A 22,464-nucleotide genomic window follows, 5' to 3' on the forward strand; every position below is an offset into this window, starting at 1 on the left:
CAGCACTTGTTTCTGAAATCTTAGTAGTACCTGTGTGTAGCAGGAGATGATCATAGGTCATTAGGGAACTGGCCAGTTGCTGACATTCCCTCCCTCTGGAGCACTTGGAACCTATGTTCCTCTACTTAATCAGAGACAGCTGGGAGCTGCTCTCCTGACAGGCTGTTTGGTGACTGAGTTCTTCAGTGTTGCATTACAAGAGACTAATCACAGACCATGTGGGCATCATAAGGTCTGTCAGTGTTTACTGTGCCCCTGGGTGTGCAGGAGTGTATTTAGCCCTGGTTAGGATTGCATTGTCTGGAGGAACTCATCTAGGCTCACACTGAGGGCGGTTGGCATGGAAGTCTGCCCTCAGCCGCACCTCCACATCTAAGAGAAAGTAATTCACTGACATCCCAGCTCTGCTGCGTAGGCAGCGTTTGTCTAAGCCACTTTGTGAACTCAGTCCCTGTACTGTGCCCAAGGCTTGGGCAGCATTGGTGTGGGAACAGCAATGAACAGTTTCCTTGTGTTCAGGGTCAGACCGCTTTGTTTCTCACTCAGAGTGTGAACCAGGTGCTAATGAGAAGCCTCCTCTGGCCTTGACAGTTAGATAAACCAGCTTCCTCAGAACCTGATTTCTCCACAAATGAGGGGTCTGGATGGGCCTCTCCGAGTAACTGCTGTACCCTGCTGTGAAGCTTAGCTCACTGGAAAGGTGTACACTCAGCCTCTGCCTCAGTGTTACCCAGCCTCACATTGCAGGCTTCCTTTCTGTCCAGTCTTAACGGGCCTTGGATTTGGGAGGGGGTCTGGTTGGGGTGGGGTATGGGAGATTCCTACAAAGCCCAGGGTCTCTCCTGACTCCTGCTGTCCCATGGTGAAAATCTCCTTGGGCTCTTGAGACCCCAGAAATACCCTCAGCCAAATTCTTCAGACAAGTTCTTACCCAGAACTGTGTGTATTTAGCTGTTTATGAGTGTTGTCCTTTTTAATATTTTTTTAAATTATTTTTATGTATATGGATACACTGTAGCTCTCTCTCTCTCTCTCTCTCTCTCTCTCTCTCTCTCTCTCTCTCTCTCTCTCTCTCTCTCTGGTTTTTTGAGACAGAATTTCTCTGTGTAGCCCTGGCTGTCCTGGAACTCACTCTGTAGACCAGGCTGGCCTTGAACTCAGAAATCCGCCTGCCTCTGCCTCCCAAGTGCTGGGATTAAAGGTGTGCCCGGCACACTGTAGCTCTCTTAAGACACATCAGAAAAGGGCACTGGATTCCATTACAGATGGTTGTGAGCCACCATGTAGTTGCTGGGAATTGAACTCAGAACCTCTGAAAGAGCAGTCAGTGCTCTTAACTGCTGAGCCATCTCTCCAGCCCATGAGTGTTGTCTTGAACATGGAGTCTTGGATACACGGTGGCTCATGTCACCAACATCCTCTGATGTCCTATGCCCCGCAGCAGCCCTGGCATGTCTGAGTCCCCCCTTCTTGTCACACTTTTCTGACTCTTGGTGCCATCTGTGGAATGCAGCTAGTAACACCCTGCTATGTGGCATTGTGAAGAGTCACATGACAGGTGTCAGAGTTTTCACCTTGAGTCAGCTTCCTCAGACAGAGATGGTGTGGGCCATGTGGGCTGGTGGCCCAGGAGGCTTCTAGAAAGAAGGATCCGCTGCAGGTCAGCTCTGCCTCTGAGAAGAATGTGCTGGGCCATATGAGGACCCAAGGTTAAAGAGGAATCTGTTCTTTCCATCTCTCAGGGTTGCCTGTGGGCACAGCCCTGGGCGGGGCCAGATGTAATAGGTGCTTTCCCAGCACAGCCGGCCAAGTTAGCCAACTAGCTCAGGCAGAGGGATAAACTATATGACCTTGGCCCCATCCCTTCAGAGGCTTCACCTGGAGGCTCCAGCTGACAACTCATGGCCCAGAGCCGCCTGAGAAATTGTGGTCTCCCCACCAAGCACCTGCCTTCCAGAGGGCTCTGGCCTCCAGACAGATATAAATAACCCCGAGAGACTGACTTGGAGCAAGTGGTGAGGGCTGTGGCCAAGAAGGTAAAAAAAGACAGAAGATGCACAGTGGAAATGCCCGGGGGTGGGGTGGGAGGACCCTTGGCAGCTGAGAGCGAGGGCAAAGAGGCTGTTCCTCACAGGGTGAGAGGTACCCTGGCAGGGACTGGCCTACTTATGAGAGGGGCTTCCCACAGCCAGCCCTCCCTCCCAGTCCCAACACGAGTACTTCACAGCCTCATGCCTTCCTGGAGTGCTGGCTCCCACTTGTTTCAGTCTCTTCTAAGCAAAGTACTATTCCCAGTTCATCCCAGTTTGGGAGGAGGGGTGTCCTGCCCATCGGGTTCCTGATATCACCCAAAGACCCTGTGCACTAACTGGCGTGGCAGCCACATTAGGTGTTGACACCCTCTGTATATAACCCAGACTGCAGAAAGTAGCGTCCTGGGCATTCTATGTGTGTGCCTTGTGCACATGCTATGTCTTTGTTTAACACTTCCAGCTCAGAAAATCGAGGCTGTCTTTCCATGTCATTTCTCCATGTTCCTCCATAGCTTCCTTCATTTACTCTGAACTACCTGGCCCATGAGGTTGGCCTCTCTGGACAAAGTAATATCTCACGTTCCTATTTCCATTAGTAAGACCAGACTCCTCTGGCTCTCCATTCCCCTCTCATGCTGGCTGTTCTGTCCTAAGTGAGCTGCCTGCTACTCCCCTCAGAGACACAGTGTGAAGATGAGTGCATGGCCCACAAATGTCGGAGAGGCCGGCATGGTCTTAGTGTAGCAAGGCTCTGGCCTGAGTCTGAAGCAGGAAGGCATGCACCAGTTGTGAAGCTAAGGATTAGAAGAATAGTTTTCCTCTAAGCCAGATGTGATTGTACACATCTGTACCTAGCTCTCCACAGAAGCAGGACTGTGAAACCAACCTAGATTCCAGAATGAGGCCTTGTTGAAAGGAAGGAGCACAAGAGGTGGGAAGACGGGACTGGAGAAATGGCTCCCTCAATAAAGATCTTGCCACACAAGTGATAAGAGCCTGAATTCAGATCTCCATCATGTACAAACAAACAAACAGAAAACAGGTCCACAGGAAATGCCTGAAATCCCAGTCCATGGAGACAGATAGGAGGAGCCCTGGGGCTTGCTGGCCAGCCAGTCTAGCCAATTGTTAAGTACCACTTCCATTAAGTGGCCCCATCTTTAAAAATAAGGTGAGAGTGAAGACATTGGCCTTTGGCCTGCATAACCACACAAACATACACAGACACACACACAGACACACACACAGATACATACACACGGACACACACACACGGACACACAGACACACACATATAAAACCACACCCAAGAGAAGCAGCAAGTGCTGATGCTTGTTGATCCATGTTCCTAACCGTCACCACCCTCCAGCATTGCCGTATCCTCTTGATCAGCATGTAGAACATAGTCTCCGTGAGTCCAGCCATGTTCTCATGAATTGACTGAGGCCATGTTCCATGCAAGGTCCTCACGTGAACAGGTGTCACATGCAGAGTCTCCTCAGAAACACCTGACATCAGGGCTTCTGTTTATTCATGGTGCTCATGGAGAGGCGGGGGTGTGGGGGGGGGAGGACAGCATCAACCAACAAGGTAAGTCAGAAGATCCTGTGGAAAAAAAGAATATAATGGGGACAAGAAAGGAGAGAAGGTTATGTGGTGGCTTTGCCTTGTCACTGTAAGCCTGGCCCCTGAGAACTGATGAGAGCCATCAATCCCTAAGGCTCAAATCTGATGCTTACCCAATCGCTGCCCTCCTCCTCACACCCCTGACCCACATCCTTTCACCTGAAGCTTCTGCAAAGAATGTTGGCTCTCAGGACCTCTCTCTGGGTAGCTAGCCCAGTGGCAGGGAACCAGTGCCCAAGCTCCTACTCTCTGCTCTGGCAGCCCAGCATAGTTCTTGCTCAAGGCTTCCTGAATAGCCTGGATGTCTTGCACTGAAGCGAAACTTTCGTGCCTTGGGCAGATAGACTCTCCAACAGCAGATCTTCCCCAGTCGGAGAGATACAAGGAAGACGTGTGTGGTTTGGTGGGGTGGGGGCTAAAGCAAAAATCCTAAGAAGGAAAAGCAGCCGTCAGCACTTTAGTATCCATGACACAGAAATGCCAGGGATAGATGTGGCGTGTGCCACAGAACAGTGGAGTGCTGACTGTGGCCACTCATGACATGTTGACTCTCAGCTCATTCCCAGAACCCCAGGACAGTGTCCAGCCCTGACCCTTGTGTCACTTAGGTCTTGGTGTGCAGGAGTTTCCCCTCCAGCTCTTCCCGGCACAGTGCAGCAATCTCATCTCTTTACCAAATCCAAAGTCCTTTCCAGAGGCCGTCCCAGAAAGCCCCCGAGCTGCTGCTGCCCAACCTCCATCCCCTCTTCTCACTTCACAACGTCCTTTCCTAGGCTGTCCCTCCCAGAGGTGTCGGGTGTGCATCTTTGCACTTTTGGTGTCCAGTATGGTGTGTGGCATAGAGCAGGGCTATTGGTGATATTTCATGACTAGAAGTCAGATTCAAATGGCCTTGATGTCGTTTCTGGTCCTCCATGCTAGGCTTGATAACTGGACTATCAATGTGAGACCTATTATTACCCAACTGTTTTTTCAGTATTGCTCCACTTAGTCCAAGCCAACCAACAGCAGTTGATCCTAAACCATACATCAGAACACATTATCCTCTGCTGTGGACTACGGGACTCTGGTGGTCTATGAGGCTGGTCTAGGCTGCTCCTGAGGAACAGCTGGGCTAGGGCCTCCTCTCTGTTGTGACCAAGGCAGCTCTGACCCTGCCTCCAGGTTGCACTCTCTCTTCTGACCTGAGGTTGTGGGTCCTAATTAGAAAGCGCTCAGAGATCCCTGAAAAGACTGGCTTTATGCTAGAGGACAAAGGGCATCCTGTCAGAGTGAGGCAATTAATGTAAACTAGGAAATGAGAGGGCCGATTCCCAGAAGCACATTGATTTAAACCACAAAAGCGCCCTGGAAGCCAGCTTGAGAATCATAAAAGTCTGAGCCATCAGCAACCCCGAGGGAGGGTGGGAGCCTTTATAGGCCCAAGCTCACTCTGTTCCTGGTGGCCCTGTTGTCTCTCAGAGTCTCAAAGTATTAGTCCTGTAGTGTTCACAAAGAACACCGGTGACGCCTACCCTTTTTATTTTTTCCAGAATAGCGAAAGAATTGACTGTCCCACGGCTCAATTCACGTTCCATTCTTTGCAGGATAAAACCATCTTCGGGTAGAGGAAGCTCTGCCACCATGCATATACATTTTCAAGCACAGCTCCAAGTCAAAAGAATAAGGCCTGTAAATAGCAAAAATCACCACAACCAACATATAAAAGAGTGGGAAATACATTTATAGTGTTCATATCAAGCTGGATGTGGTAGCACACACCTGTAATCCCAGCACTTGGAGGCTAAAGACAAGACACTCATGAGGTCAAGTTCAGCCTTAAAACAGTGCTTTCCAGACTAGCATGGGCTACCTAAGGAACCCCATCTCAAAAACAAACAAAACAAAGCTGGGCAGTGGTGCCACACGCCTTTAATCCCAGCACTTGGGAGGCAGAGGCAGGAGGCTGAGTTCGAGGCCAGCCTGGTCTACAGAGTGAGTTCCAGGACAGTCAAGGCTATACAGAGAAACCTTGTCTTGAAAAACAAAAACAAAACAAAACAAAACAAAAAAAAAAAAAAAAAAGAAATACACATGCAACTCAACAGAAAAATGAACATAGGTCAAAAGTGGTCAATGAACAACATATTCGAATGCATACACACACACACACACACACACACACACACACACACACACACACGTGTGCACAGACACACATGCTGGTGGAAAGGTGCACTGTGTGTGCCCCTCCTTCCTCTGACCTCTGCCTGCTTCACTTTCAGACTGTTTCCCGTTCTATATCTGTCAGGTGGTCTGGAGATGTGACACAGGCCGGCACCCGGTTAGAGCTAATGTTAGGAATAGTTTCCTGTTCATGATTTCCAACTAGAAAATGTGATCAGGACCCCAGGCAGTGGTGATGCACACTTTTAATCCCAGCACTTGGGAGGCAGAGGCAGATCTGCAGACGGATCAAGACCAGCCTGGTCTACAGAGTGAGTTCCAAGATAGCCAGGACTGCTTAGAGAAACCGTCTAGAAAAAAAAAAAATTGAAAGAAAGAAAGACGGAAGGAAGGAAATACTATTGAGGAAAGAAACCCATACCCTCAGTGAGAGCTCAGCACAGAGAATGTACAGCCACGACATCCTCGGCTTGGAAGCAAGCGAATAGATTTTGCTTGTGGGGACACTGAACCTGCTTTGTCTCCATCTAACCTTTCCAGCTCCGTTTGCCCCATCGCTTAGCTGGGACATCAAGGCCACTTGTCACTGGCCAGTGTCTTCCTCACTGCTGAATTTGCCAGAGGCCTCACTCCTGTCTGGCTCTCCCTGCTCATGACTGCTCAGGCACTGCTTAAGCTGGGACTGGAGTGAGGAGTATATGGGCGGACGAATGTCAGGCTGCTGGAGTGACCAGCATTACATGGTCCTCCAGTCTCCCTCATCCGTCTTCGAACCCGGACACTGCTAGGATTTAGAAAACAGGCATTAGGTAAAGGCCTGTGCTTTTAGTTATTTAGCTGGTCATCCGTTTATCCGTTCATTCATTCATTCATTTGGCTAGCTAGCTGGCTAGCTCTGTTTCGAGATAGGGTCTCTTGTAGCCCACAGTGGCCTCACACTCAGTAAGAATGACTTTGTACTTCCTACTTCCTGTCTCCATCTCCTCAGTCACTTTCCACTCAGTTTACATAGAGCTGGGGATTAAACCCAGACCTTTGTGTGTGCAAGGTAGGTATTCTACACACTAGGCTCTATCCTTAGACCCTGTGTGTATTCTCTCTCTCTCTCTCTCTCTCTCTCTCTCTCTCTCTCTCTCTCTCTCGTGTGTGTGTGTGTGTGTGTGTGTGTGTGTGTGTGTGTGTGTGTGTAAGCCAGAAGACGAGTTGGATACCTTGGAGCTGGAGTTATAGCTGGTTGTGAGCTGCCCCATGTGGGTGCTGGGAACCAAAGTCAAGTTTTCCAGAAGAACACAAGACTTTTGACCCCTGAGCCACCTCTTCATCTTTTGTGTGTGTGTGTGTGTGTGTGTGTGTGTGTGTGTGTGTGTGTGTGAATTAAGAACTAGGGTGGAGCTCAATGGTAGTGCCAGAGCTTAGCTGTGTGAGGCCCTGGGTTCTGTTCCCCACACTAGATCAAGAGAAAAGGGGGAGGAGGATGGAGAGGTGACTCCTCTGGGACATTTCCTTATCATCTTCTCTTTTTGATGTTTGACTTCAGTACCTTTTCTCTGCCCGGCCCTTCTCCATGCTTCACGTGTCCATCTCCGAGCAGTGACCTCCCCAGAACTCCCTGCCACTAGGCACCTTAGACTGACCCCATTTGGAGAGGGCCCTGAGGGGAGCCCAAGGCTTTAGACACCTCATCATAGAATACCATCCGTCAGGGCCTGGCAGCTAACGCTGAGCACTAGAAAGGACCACTGAAGCATATGGAGAGTCCAGAAGATGAGGAAGAGAAGACAGGAACCACTGGGGACCATATAACACAACACACAATGGTGAACTTGCCAATGACCCACAACCCACGGGCCTTTCGTGGAGCTCTGTGGTGATTGTTTAGCTCTAAGCAGCTTCTGTCCTCGAGTCTTTTCTTGGGAAATCTGTTGATCTCTCTGCTTGTCCCTAACAGCACGCACGCACGTCTGAGTGATAGTTTTGGACAGAAGGGAGGGGCTTCATAAAGACTAGAGTCTCGTGCTCAGAGTGGCCAGGCAGTGTCCTCCAACCCAGTATCCCCAACATAGCCCTCCTGTCCATCCTTTCAGCTGCCTGACCCAGAAGACAGCTAGGAGGTGTGGACAGAGCTGTGGCTGAGCACTGTGGGCTTCCAGTGCCTTCCCCACTGGCCATCCCAGAAAGAGGCTGAACCAAGGAGAAGCGGAAGCCCCACACATCCTGAGCAACTGTCTGCAAGCCTGTTTTGGCCTGTTTACTCTGCTAAATGCCCACCTACATGTAAAGGGCCCCTGTACACTATTGGCCTCCATTTATGTTTCAGAGTATTGGTGATAAGAAAATACACACACATGCTTTTTCTGTCCCTGTGACATATCTTGGGAAGTAAGCAGTTGAAGTGAGTTTGTTTCTTATTATTAAAAAATTAAATCTTTTGGATATTTTCCTCACTTAAGTAATACATTACTAAGAGTCACATTATTTTTTTAAATATATTTTTATTTGGTTGTTGTTTTGTTTGATTTGACACAGAAAGCTCCTGTGGCTTCCCTCACTCTACCACCCTTCTCAGAGTCTCCTCCTGTTCTGCATCTCTCCCTCAGCCCCTCTTTCTTTGGACACATCTAACTGTGTTTGACCTGATGCAGCACCGTTTTTCTTCATAAAAATAGACCTGTACTTACATGGTTTTGTATGACTCACTTTAAAAGGTTTGCATTTGTAATTATAATTGAGTAAAAAACTAAATGTCTAAATTTGCACTTCTTTTACTATATACACATACACACACGTGCACACACACATGGGCCTCCTTGGGAGGGATGAGGTCTGCCGTTTCTAAAAGCTCCTAGAGGTGGCTGTGGGGTCACTGTGGGTGAGGAGAGTGACAGTCAAGGTGAGGATGTGCAGAGGCTTATGTCTCCTACTGCCTCCCTCCTAGTAAGTGAAGAGTGCCATCGATGCCTGGCTTCCTACCGCTTCCCATGTCACATGCTCCTTCCTCATCAGACGGCTGTAACCCACAGCCTCTCATTTCAGGCAGCTCCATAAAATGGAGGCCAACACATCGAAGGGGACAGAGAACAACCGGTGCTCATCAAGGGACGAGGCCATCTAGGTTGGCAGAACTCTGGGTTGGTAGAAATTCTAGAATGGACAGTGGGGAGAAAGAGAAACAGACAGATGGACAGACAGACTTGACTTCTGGAAAGTTCTGGAAGCTCAGAGAATGAAGAGTTGGTGGAAAAAAAAAATCACAGGATAATCAGGACATGGAACCTGGCATGACAAACATCTTTCCTTGTGCCCATGTTTGCCTCTTTCTGTCCTTTTTCTTTTTCTCTTATATTTCCTTTTCTGTTAAGACAATGTAGCCTAGGCTGACCTCCAGTTTACAACAATTCTCCCACCTCAGCCTCCCGAGTGCTAGGATTTACAGAAGCGAGCCACCACACCCAGCTCACCAGCCTATTCCCTCGTTTCTCTGGGTAGTGAGTGCCTTATCCTTCTAGAGTCTCAAGAAGCAGCTCTCCATGGTCAAATTCATACAGCTATTGACAAAAGAAAAAAGTGTTTTCCCACAGCTTTACTGAGGAAAAAAAATCCTTGACTTTTCTTTCCTTTGGCACTGACCCAAGGCTGAATTTCCAGGTCGCTCTCTGTGTCAGGTGAGTGAGGTTCTGTTGTGGATATCATGGGCGCCCCTTCTACACACCTTGTAAGGAAGAGACAAGGTAACTTTGATCAATTGTTCAGCCTCTTCAGAACAATTTAGGAGAGGAATTTCTCCCAAGGAAAAAAGTGTTGTCCCCAAAGTGGTCAGAGCAATTTTCAGGTACCACCCAACTGCCAGTCCATAGAACTGTTATGAAAGAAAGAAAAGTCCTTGCGGGTGGTGATAGAGACCTGGAGAGACTGCAGTTCATTCGGCCACTGAGTTATTGACAAGGAAAACCGGGACTCTCCAAGATTATGCCCACTGAATAAATTAGTAGTCTGGCTCACAGACTACTCAGGAGGTTGGAGCTATTATGAGTGTGTCTTCCAGCACACAGCCAAACTGTTTGTTTTCCTGGACAGAAAGAACACACTGGGGCCAGCGAGATTTCTCAGAGGTTAAATGATAAAAGGCATGACTTGGAATCTAATAAAACCTCGACATGAGGTCTGTGTGTCTGTGTGTGTTTAGACTGCTAGGGAAGAGAAACAACAGGAAGTAACATGCCTCTGAGGATTGGTTTGACATTGGACTAGTGGTGTTTGGGGTACCTTGGGTGGGTAGACAATTTGATTTTCCCCAATCCTTTGTTTCTTTCCTATTTTTTCTGGACGGTCTGGAGATCTTTCTGTCAAGTTTCCCACCAAGTCCAGTAGTCCATGGCCACTGGTCCCTAAGTGAATGTCACACTGCCATTGGCCTTGCCAGACTGGCTACAGAATTTGGAGGCTGAGAACTGAGTGCAGAGACCCCCAAACTCATAAGAACAGGTCAAAAAAAATCCACGTCCCACAGAGGCAGCCCTTCAAAAACACATCCAGGGCAAAATAAGCCCACTGGCTCATGTTCAGACCTGGAAGATGCACTAGTCCACAATTGGGGAACAGCATCCTGTGAACAAGACCCAGACAGAAATCATTCAGCTTTTCACCTGCAAAGGCCACACCCTCCTCCCTCTATTGGAGGCACCACACACCTCTGAATACTCGGGCTGAGCCCAGCTAGGTTCATAGAATGAGTCCCAAAAATTGTTCAGTAAGTAGGAGGATGGAGAGACTTCTCTTCAAGTTTAAGATGGTGGGAAAGATCCCAAGAGGCTGGGATCAATTCAGTTCACTTCAATCCAAATCGAAGGCCTTTGAGGTCAGTTCCCTAGAAAACACTCGTGGAACTTGAGTATGGGGACTGTCAGGCATGCTCTTGGGACACATAGCAAGGAGCAGAGGGACAGGGGAAGGGATTGGGTTTCAGTCAGAGCCGCAAGGGTCTCAGGTAAGTTTCACAGAACAGCTCTTTAGAAGTGTTTCACCTGAGACCGGGGAAATCCTCGTCAAGCAGAGACTGCACACACTTTACCTCCTGGAGATGACATAAAGGTATTTCACCTGTGACTGTTAGCAGCCAATATCTCCAGACAGGTTCAGGAATGAAGGATTCAGTGTTGAAGAAGGGGGCATGTCAGTACACTCTGGCACCCAAATATCCACAGGAAGACAAATGAGTCTCCTTACTGAATACGTAGAATGGGCCCAAGGGCAAAACTGTAAGCTGGCTAAATGCCAGGGATTCCCAAATGTCTACCAGAGGATTCTACAGCCCAGCATAGCTGGAAGTTGGTCCAGGATTTGACAGAGTTGTCAATATAGATAAGAAGAAATGGAAGTTAGATTCTGGGTACTCCAGCCCATCATCAGGGCCACATAGAAGACAAAAGGCAGATCCTGGGTCCCTGGTTCAGGTATTTACTACCTGAGGGTCTGAGGCACAACTCTGAAAATCTGCTTTGGTACAAGTATTTAAGTTATTCCAAGATGGCAGACTGCTCTGCACAGTCTGACAATCTAATTAATTATATGAGGACTCTGTAGCTGCCTTCAGACACACCAGAAGAGGGCATCAGATCCCATTACAGATGGTTGTGAGCCACCATGTGGTTGCTGGGAATTGAACTCAGGACCTCTAGGAGAGCAGTCAGTGCTCTTACCCACCGCTGAGCCATCTCCCCAGCCCCCGACATGCTGCCACCAGAAATGTAGTACTTGAATGTAATCAGAACTTAGGAGAATGGGGCAGGAGGACTCTGAGTTTGAGGTCTACTCCTAAGTTACTACTATTCAAACTTTTATCAATAACTGGACAACATTAATACATGTTCTATATTAACATTTATATATAATAATTTTATATATAATCATTACATATAATAAATACATCCCCTGAAAAGTAATTCCCTCAGTAAAAGGAGTGCTGCTACCTGAGACAGTCAAATCGTGGTTTCCAGAGACAGTTTCAGCATCCTTGGTGCTGTTGAAAAGGTCTCACTACATGGCCTAGGCTGGCCTCACACTTGAAGTCCGCCTACACAGTGCTTAGATTATAGGAATGCACCATTATGCCTGGCTAGCTTGATACTTATTGACAATGAAAATTTATGGTTTTAAAATTATTTTTTAGAAAATTATTTTATGTGTATGGGTATTCTGCCTTCATGTACGTCTGAGTACCATCTGCAGTCGGTGCCCACAGACGCCAGAAGAGAGCATTGCATCTCCTGGAACTGGAATCACAGAGGCTTGTGAGCGGCCACAGGTGTGGGGAACTGAACCTGGAGACTTCTGGAAGAGCAGCCAATGCTCTTAACTGCTGAGCCATCTCTCCAGCCTGTTTATGGTTTCCTAAAAGAGAACTCAGCAGAGAGCCACCGGGGTACTAACCTTTAGAACACAGACTCTAGATTAACCACCCAAGTTAAAATCCTAGCCCATCACCACACAACCCAGAAAAACTACTCACTTCCCTACATTTCAGTTTTCTCCTCTGTAAATTGAGTGTGCTGGTATACAGTCAAGGTCAAGTGTAAGAGTTACTCAAGTTAAAAGATACTTTCAAAGTTATAACCATGCCAAACACGTACTAAGCCCTGTATACATTCTGTGAGTTGATTTGTGGTGATTGCTGTAAAAACTATCCTCAAACTTAACAGCCTAAAATGTGATGCTCTCTTGGTCCTTGTACAGCTCTGCACCACTTTCTATTAACTGCGTCCTGAGGCAGCTGGAAGGTCCAAAGGGTTTTTATGTGCAAGGGTAATGCTTGCATCTGGTCATCATGTGTCTGCTCAGCTGAGGGCCCATCTAGCTGAGTCCTCTGTGTGGAACCAGGTATGTGACTTCAGGCTTCCTCATTTGGTGATTGGATTTCATCGAGAGTCTAAGACTACATATGTTTCTTCCTTACAGGTTACACAGGGACGCTTCCATTATCTTGTATTGAGCCAAACAAGCTCCAGACCCAGCCCAGATAAAACTGGAGTAGAAGTAGGCCTCACCCTCTATTGACAGAGGTGGCAGAGCCTATCTTTCTGTCTACCTGCAATCTATAGCAACTTAATATTACCTTTGCCGGGCGGTGGTGGTACACACCTTTAGTCCCAGCACTTGGGAGGCAGAGGCAGGTGGATTTCTGAGTTCGAGGCCAGCCTGGTCTACCGAGTGAGTTCCAGGACAGCCAAGGCTATACAGAGAAACCCTGTCTCGAAAAAAAACAATATATATATATATATATATATATATATATATATATATATATGTATGTATTTTACTTTTGTAAAAGTGTACGTTGGGGTGGGTCTACATGAAGAAAATGTTTGATAGAATCTATACTATTAACTGAATAAGCAGTGCATCTACAACAAGAAAAATTAGTAACTTTTCCTTCCTTTCTTCTTTTGTCTTTTGTTTTGTTTGCTTGTTTATTTTGTAGGTAAAGTACCCTGAGTAGCCCTGGATGTCACAGAACTTACTATGTAGACCAGACTGGTCTTGAACTTGCAATGACCCTCCTGTTTCTGTCTCCCAAGAGTCTATGCTGAGCCTGGTCATTCTCTCACTTTTAAAGATTACATGAAGATTTAAAGAATTAATATGAGTCAGTACTGTGATAGCCCTATCAAAAAATGAAAGAAGGGAAAGAAGGAAGGACTGAACTTGGTCAAGTTACATACATTAACAAAGTTGTGGATCTGAAGAGATGGCTTAGCGATCAAGAGCACTTCCTGTTCTTATAGATGACCCAGGTTTGGTTCCCAGTACAGCCACATGTAACTCTGGCTCCGGGGACTCTGATGCCCTCTTCTGGGATCCAGGGGCTCCCAGATGCATGTGGTGCACATAAACTCGTGCACGTGCACCTAAGGAGAAAAGATGCTGTAGTCTAGATCAAGGAAGAAGGGGAGAGCAATGCCAGTCCCGCCGCTGTGCGTTCACTTCAGACCACACCACATGCCACTCCGGACTCTGAATGCTGAGGAGTGCAGAGGATGACAGGATGTATCAAGGCACAAGTGGGGCCAAAAGGGTCTGCAAACCGTTTTCCATGGAGAAGGTTCCAAGGACAACTGAGACGAAGAGCTTTGATACGGCACCTGTGCTCTTTGCTCCAGCCCAAGAAGGGCTGCCGTGGGAGAGAGGCATAGACAGCTTCCAGTCCCGATGATTCAGGAACACTGAATGGCAGTGACGTGGCAGGGGAGGGTGTCTAAGATTCTTCAGTCAAAAAAATTATGAGCTATAATCTAAACTATAAATCAAAGCATTCTTCCCTGAGAGGCCACAGTTTGCAGGTTACCTAGAGATCTGTGTCACAGAGATCTGGCAGAGCAGGAACCCACCCTGAGGAGGTCACTGACCCAGATGACATACCAAGTTCCTTCCAAAGCCCCGAGTATATCACGTAGGCTTATGTGGGAGTAAAAATCAAACACATGGCCATTTGCTTGAAGAGCCTTTGCCTTCACCTGGTTAGAGGCAATGACCTGAGCTAAATGAGATCTTCATATGCCTTGATGTTTCTCATGTGGCTCTTGCCCTTCCTGTGAAGACCTAATGAGTTACAAATATCCTCAGGCAAACTCTAGCTCCACAATGATATCCTGGGTGTTCACAGCCTTACAGTTTGAGAACACAGGTTTATATACTCGCCATATGGATGTGTCCTAGTTAATGCTGCCAACTTGCCATAGTCTATAGTCATCTGACAGGAGAGTGTTGGTTGAGGAATTGCTAAAAGCAGATTGGCACATGTGTATGTTGGGGGATTATATTAATTAATTTATGCAGGAGGGCCCAGACCACTATCGGCAGCACCATCCATAGGCAAGTGGTCTTAAGCTAAACCAGAAAGCCAATTGGGCATGAGCCTGTGACCAAGCCAGAGAGCAATCCAGTAAATAGCATTCCTTCATGGTTTCTGACCTGACGTCCCTCAGTGACAGACGACTACCTGGAAAATTAAGCAGACAAACTCTTCCTTCTTGAAGTTCCCTTTATTCATAGTGTTTTATCACAACAACAGAAAGAAAACCAAAACAAGGCATAATAACCTTCCTAGATCTAGTCATTACCATAGATGGTTACCTGTGGATGTGGCAAGCCTCTAAAGAGTAAACGATAGACTCCTCCTCCTCCTCCTCCTCCTCCTCCTCCTCCTCCTCCTCCTCCTCTTCTTCTTTTGTTTGTTTTCGAGACAGGGTTTCTCTGTGTAGTCCTGGCTGTCCTGGAACTCACTCTGTAGACCAGGCTGGCCTCGAACTCAGAAATCCGCCTGCCTCTGCCTCCCAAGTGCTGGGATTAAAGGCGTGTGCCACCACTGCCCAGCTAAACGATAGATTCTTGACAGCAAGAATAGCTTAAGAAGAAAGTGGGAGTGTGAGTTTTAGATTTTAAGCGATGAGAAATGGAATCTGTCAGTAAGAGATAAGAGGAAGAGGTTGCCCTGTGCCTCTGTGTTGCTGTGCACAGCTTGACTGGGGGAAGAGCGCTATATGCCAGGCTTATGAGTTGAGCTTTCCTAAAAAGAAATCATATTGTATCTTTATTGATGACTATAATAATTGTAATCACCTCTACATACCAAGAACTTCCTGATATATGTATTTATCTATCAGTGTAATACCAGTGCAGCAGTGATTTCTCTCCAGGGACCAGGGTCCAACCATAGGAGCAGTCACTCCTGCCATCTTCTGTGCCTTCCCCATTGCACTCTGCCCACAGGGGTAGTTCCCAGCAGCCATCTGCCCAGCACGAACCCTGTTCTCTTGCCCTCAACTGGGCCAGAGATCACATATAAAATTGTGTTCAGAGGGAGACTCAGGCTTTCTGTGAGATAGAAGCTGTAATGTGGAAACAGTGGGTGGGTGCAGCCTGCTGTTCTGTGACAGAGGTGAGGAGAGAGGAGGAAAGGAAGCAGATGCCCAGAGAGAAGCTGAGATTGGGACAGGCATATCTTGGCTGGGACTGGGGAGCTGCCCACTTTCTGGCTTTTATTGTTTCTGGAATCTGACACTTTCCCAACCTCTAGCATTAAGAAACAGCCATGAGTCTGTACCTTCATGGATCTTTGACTGAAGCCTGGGCGAAAGTCTGGGAACCAAATTTCACTGACAGTGTTTGACCTCTGTTGAGACCAACCTCAGGGCCCTTCAGCTCCTTCCTGTCCATCCTGTGGCAGCTCTGGGGACATTTCCCCAAAAGAAGTGTGGTGGAAGCTGCTCTTTGCCTCGTCAGTGTGGCTTCAGGCCCAGTGCTCTGCTGAGTGTGAGCTGGCTTTCACTTATAGAAACCACCAGTCCATCATCTCTTCTCCATAGGAAGGAGGTGGGTGTCCCTAAGGCTGTTTTCAAGGGTAGTGACAGCACAGAAGCAGTTCCTTGGACAGCTGGGGATCAGTCTCTGGCAGTGACCCCAGTACTGCCTTTCTCCACTCTCAGTCCCCGTTTCTGCTGGGCACAGGCCAAGCAGTCAGAGAGGTCACCTCGCTGTCCCTTTCTACTTTTCTTGACCTTTGTCCACAGACTCTGCACCTGGCTAGCATCACCAAGAACCTTGTACCAATGTCTGGGAGGCTCCTCGTGCTGCAATCTACTCTCATGTGCCTGACTCCGTGTCTATCTGGGAGCCTGGAGGCCTGTATCCTGCTTGGTTTTGCGTCTCTGGTCTTTAGCATGGTGGAGAGCTTAGCTGTTTCTATAAACATCTGTGGAGTAAATGACAAATACATGATTAAACCAGCTCAACTCCGTTCCATGTACTGCCCTTCCATTCTGACATCGTGAATACTCTGGTTTTCTCTAGTCATGTTTGTGGGGAAGGAGTGTATACATGTATGTATATGTGTGGACACAGGTGCACTCAGCTGTGGACATGTATGTGCATGTGTGGACACAGGTGCACTCAGCTGTGGACATGTATGTGCATGTGTGGACACGGGTGCACTCAGCTGTGAACATGCATGTGGAAGCTAGAGGTTTCTGTCTTTCTCTACTGCTTCTTAGTTTTTGAAACAGAGTCTCTTACTATACCTGGGGCTCACTGTTTTGGTCAGTCTGTCTGTCCCTCGCTCGCACTAGGTTACAGATATGAGCTGCCAAGCTCAGCTTTTACACCAGTGCCAGAGATTTGAACCCAGGTCTGTAAAGCTGTGCAGCAGACACTTTGCCCACTGGGCTGTCTTTCCAACTCCTGATGGTTTTTTTCTCCCTCACTAAAATTTTAAATTGTATTTATTATGTGTTTTATGATATGGGGGTTGGGCACATGGCTTGCTGGAGGAGGTCAGAAGACAGCCTTCCTGTTTCTCTCACTCCGTCCTTATGTGTGTCCAAGGATCTGACTCATTTGGCTTTCATGGCAAGTGTGCTTGTCCGTTGAGCCACTTTCCTGGCCACCAATGTTTCTTCGATGGTAGTTGTATCTTTTTTCTTCCTTATATGAAAGACTATGAAACAAAGGCCTTTCTTTTCAAACCTACTAGCACCAGGCTGTACATACTGGGCAACCATTCTTAAGTGTGTGTGTGAGCGTGTGTGTGTGTGTGTGTGTGTGTGTGTGTGTGAGAGAGAGAGAGAGAGAGAGAGAGAGAGAGAGAGAGAGAGAGAGAGAGTTTGGTTTTACAAAGCTTTCTGTGCAACCCTTTTTGTACTCCTGCCTGCACGGCACTTTCACAAATGTAATTACCTTCCTGCCCTGTCCTTGCCCCATTCCCTCCTGTGGCCTATGGTCACCACCTCAACTCAAATGACCTTTGGCATGAACAATCAAGAAAAGATTTTGCTCAAACATCAGAGAGAGGGGCAGCCAATTAGCTGTCCTGGCTGCACACTGGGAAGTCCTCCAGGACACATTCCTGCCCTTTGTCACTTGCTGAGAGGAGCAAACAAAGCTGCTGGTCGCTCCCCAGTGTCCTGGCTGGGAAGGCAACAGCTGTGCTTGATGCTGTGGTGACCTCCTTGGGGGACATACACCCCTGCAGATGCTGTGTCTCTGCAGCCACTGGGCTGCTTTTCCTTCCCACTACAAGGCAGGGAGAGGGGCAGAGTGGCTGGCTCCATCCTAAGGCTGTGGAGGATAGAGGGGTGAAGAGAGGAGAGCCAGACAGGAGAGGCCACAGAGAAGAAGCTCTCTGCAGCGCTGGACCACCTCTCACAGTACTTGGGTCCTTCTCCCGAGGAACACCACCCATTGAGTTGCCAGGCAACCCACACTGCAGTGCTTCCAGGCCCCTGGGCTCTCTGGGCCGCAACAGCTCTGCTTGTCATCCAGGCCACATCACCTTCAGGTGGCAGGATGGGGGAATAAGTATGTGCAGAGGGGATTCTCAGGGAGGAGAGCTAACCTGCCAAGTGCCTGGGCTGTGTCAAGAGCCCACCTTCCCTCCTGTGCTCTCTCTTCTCTTTTTCCTGTCCATTGACAAGACTAGTAAGTTGTGTATGTTCTGAATCAGTAATAATCTTCTCTAAACAACCTCTTTTTCACATGTCTGATTTGCTAAGGACTGTTTGATCTCTCCATTTCCCACCTGTTAGGCAAGACATGAAATGACGGAATATCATTCAGACTTCAAAAAGAAGGAAATTGGCAGGGTGATTGACACCTTTAGTCCCAGCATTTGGAAGAGAGAGGCAGGTTGATTTCTGTGAGTTTGAGGCCAGACTGGTCTACGCAGTAAATCCCAGGTAAGCTAGGGCTACAAAGAGAGACCCTGTCTCAAAAACAAACAGACAGACAAACAAATAAACCAAGTAAAATAAAATTTAAATGTAAAGGCTAGAAACATAGCTCAGAGGTTAAGAGCACCAGCTGCTCTTGCAAAGGTCCCTGGCTCCCTTCCCAACACCCATATGACAGCTCACAACTGTCTATAATTCCAGTTCCATAGGATCTGACATCCTCACAGAAACATACATACAGGCAAAACACCAACACACATAACAATAAATAAATAAGTAAATAAATAGGAATAATTTTAAAATGAACAGTAAGTAAAAGTGAGAGAATCCTGTCATTAGGAAGAGTGCTTAAGGAAAACATGGCAGGTGCAGGAAGACAAACCCTCTGCATGTCTTATCTTACACGTAGAATCTAAAAATGTGAAAAGGGAAATTCACAGAAACAGTAGATGCTGGTTACCAGGAATGGAGGGAGGGGAGGGCAAAAGAACACTGACTTATTACAGGTTGTAGTTATGAGGTATCACATGTGATTACAGGAGATGTCACATGTGATTACGGGAAATTCTCGGAGGAAGTAGTCCAGCATTGTTAACACAGAGACCGAGATAAAGGGATAAAGATAGCAAGGGCGGGGGGGGGGGGTGAGCTCTGTGTGAGAAGGTGACTGCGTTAAGGATCTGGCTGTGATAAACATGGCAGCACGTAGACTCACATTGAAAGCCTTCTGCTCTGGCCACTGCTCTACACTGCAGTCTGCCTCCACAGGCCCAGTGGCCAGACCAACCTGCTCTGTGTTCCTTACCTCACAGACTGTGCCTTCTAAACCATAATGCCAGATGAAACTTCCCTCCTGCAAAGCAGACATTTAAAATATATCTAATTCTTATTTGTCAACCACAACTCTAGAAGGCCTTAAGAACAACAATTATGATGGCATGTGCCAGTAATGCCAGCTCTAGAGAAGCTGAGGCAAGGAGGATCAAGGATCAGCCTCATCCACGCAATGAATTTGAGGCCCACTTGGGCTGCATGAGACCCTGAAAAGAAAGTAAAACAAAAGAACAATAAAAACTGACCCTGCCTTTTACATTGACTTGGTGCAAAATAAGCAACATGCTAAATACAGAAAAAAAAAAAATATATATATATATATATTGCTCTAATCATTAAAAAATATATGAAGTTGCTTGTCTTTTTGTACATAAGTGACAGAAATTCTTCTGTTATATTTCTGGCTGGCTGTCTCTAACTTTCTGGTGAGAAACTGAGTCTCAACCCTATTCTCAGAGCTGCAAAGTAACTTGAAACATAGATCTGAGAAACTGGGGGTAAATAGGATCCCAGTGGCCCAGGCCTGTAACCCGGGCTATCAGGGAGCTGAGGCAGGACAGTCACAAGCACAAGGCCAACTGGGTCAACCCAGTGGGACCCTGTTTCCAAATAACTAGTAATAGAGCTGAGGGTGTGGCTCAGTGGCAGAGCACTTGCCCAGCAGCCGCAGGGCTGTGTTTGGCCCTGAGTACCTCAGATTAATCAATACATGGGAGAATAGATTGCCTGGGATTGGCCTGCCACATTTCCCCTCTCCTGCAGTTAGATACAGCTGGATAGGTGAACTTCTGTTCAAGGATTGCGTGTGAATGCATTCCTTCTTGTCTACAGCTTCCTGCCTGTGTCTCTTCCCTAGTCTCCTTCCCCTTCCTACACAGTGGGACCCAGCCACTTCGGTGACTCAGTCTTGACTTCAGAGACATCAAGGCTTAGGCATGGAGGAACAAGAAGATGGAAGAAATAAGGGTCATTCTGTAAGTAGGTGTGACAAGGCACCTCAGGGCCTGGAAGGCTTACCTGGAGTAATTTCATAAGACAAGAGTAGACTTGAGATCTGGGAATGTTGACAGGACTCTGTCAGAGCAATCTGATTACTCTTATGGATATGGAAAATGACCCAGAAATGCTATAGCTGTTGAAATATCTACAATACATGACATAGTCTCAACAGATGGGAAACAAGATAATTTGTGTTGTTTACTGAAAAGCTGGTGTCACTTTTCTGCGGCAAAAAGCATTTGGCAAGGAAGTCACTTGCAAATGTTTGAAGGACAACCAGCTAAACTCTTAGCGCTGGAGGAAGTAGTTGCCTACAAACCACACTGTTGATGTGTGTGCTGCTTCTTCCAACATTCCCGTCCCCTCCCCACCCCCAAGGTATTACAGAAAGAGTGCAGGTTAAAACTGACTGCATTGTCCGTAGACAATGCATTCAGAAGGCAGGTCTCTACAGTTAGAAAAGCTTGTATACCCTAATCAAGAAGCCAACCAGAGGTGCTCAGAACATTTCCCAAAGGCCCCTGAAGTTTCCAGGCAAACTAAGAGCCAAGCGTAAGGGAAAGTGAGAATAAGGCCTAAGTGTTTCCACAGAAGTCTGAGTTCCAGACGGAGGGAGACACTCTTATGCCGGGTTGCTTCAGAGAGGCAAGCCGCATAAGAACCCTGCCTGCGAAAGACCTGGGCAGCTGACGGGTTCGTGGAGCCTGACTGAAGACTCTCAAGGGAATTGTCAAAGTAATTATAAGGCTCATCCGTTTGAAGAAGTGTGTACATATTTAACTCTTCAAGTATCTGGGGGGCCTTCACACCTGTATTATCAGTTGTGAAATTGTCACAACTCCCTAGGGGGCTCGGCCCAACGCTGACTTTACATGATGCAAGAGAGGACAACGGTACGGAACCTCCCAGAAGTCAAATTGGCTATGAAGGACAACAGCCACACCTCTTCCGTAGTCCCCACACTCACAGGTCCATGGCTGTGCCGTAACATGTCACTGCTGCTCATTCATGAAATTCACCGAAAGAAATCTCCCAGCGCTCTATGCTGGATGGACTTTTCAGTGCGCATGCGCACATATTTCCCTGGGTCTGTTCTGCCGGGTACGACGATGAGTCCAGGTACTCCACTCAGAATGTCCGCCTCACTCTATGTCACAGCTCCCCATCTCACCCTGCATCTGTGAACCTTTGTTTCGGTTTTGTCCATGTTTATGTCTGGATGATCTGAGATCTGCAGTCTGTGACTGTCTCCTGGTACACAGCTGGAACTGAATTTACATCACAATTATTGAGCCAAATATCTTTTAATATTGTTTATTGGTCACTTGAATTTTCTCCTTTGTGCCATTCAAAGCTTTTGGAGAGACCTTTTGTTACATTACTCCTTCTTGTTGACTTCTTCTCCGTGGCTCGGGTTCTTTTCACCATCTGGTCTTTGGGAAGAGTGCCACAAAGTAATCTGACTAGACCTATGACTAGTTCTATCAAAACCCTTGGTCTTAAACCCTTCCTATCTGTAGTTCACATCTGGCCTATAAAAGCTGATCCTGTGGGTTTCCCAGATACAATAAATATACTTACAATGTCATTGAGTAATAGAGAGTTTTCGGGGTCAGGGCCACCTCAGGTGTCTGCAGCAGGGTAAACGCCAGTCTGGCCCTATTTGACTAAGTCACAAAAGAACAATGGGGTCAAGAGGAGTCAGGCAAATCAGTTGGTATCCAAGACAGAAGGCAGTGCCCTTGGATACAGACAGTGTGGTGTATACACAAAGTGGGATGCTATTAAGCCTTTACAGGAGGAAAACCCTGACATTTGTGACAGCACAAATAAATCTGGAAGACATTTAAGTGACATTAGGAGGTGCAGAAAGAAAACCGGTGGGTGACCTCATTTAGATGAGATGTGGGATCTAAAAAAGTTCAGAAAAGTGGAAGAAAAGGCTGGTGGTCAGAGCTGCAGTAGGACTGGCGTAGTGCTGTTCAAGCAACTCAGTTCAGACAACAATAAACTCAAGGAGCCTACAGGCAGATCGGGAGGAAGAACACTGTTCACTGACAGTAAAGCTCTTAATCCACATTCAGAAAAGA

Source organism: Arvicanthis niloticus, chromosome 10, assembly GCF_011762505.2.
Source record: "Arvicanthis niloticus isolate mArvNil1 chromosome 10, mArvNil1.pat.X, whole genome shotgun sequence".
NCBI lineage: Eukaryota > Metazoa > Chordata > Mammalia > Rodentia > Muridae > Arvicanthis > Arvicanthis niloticus.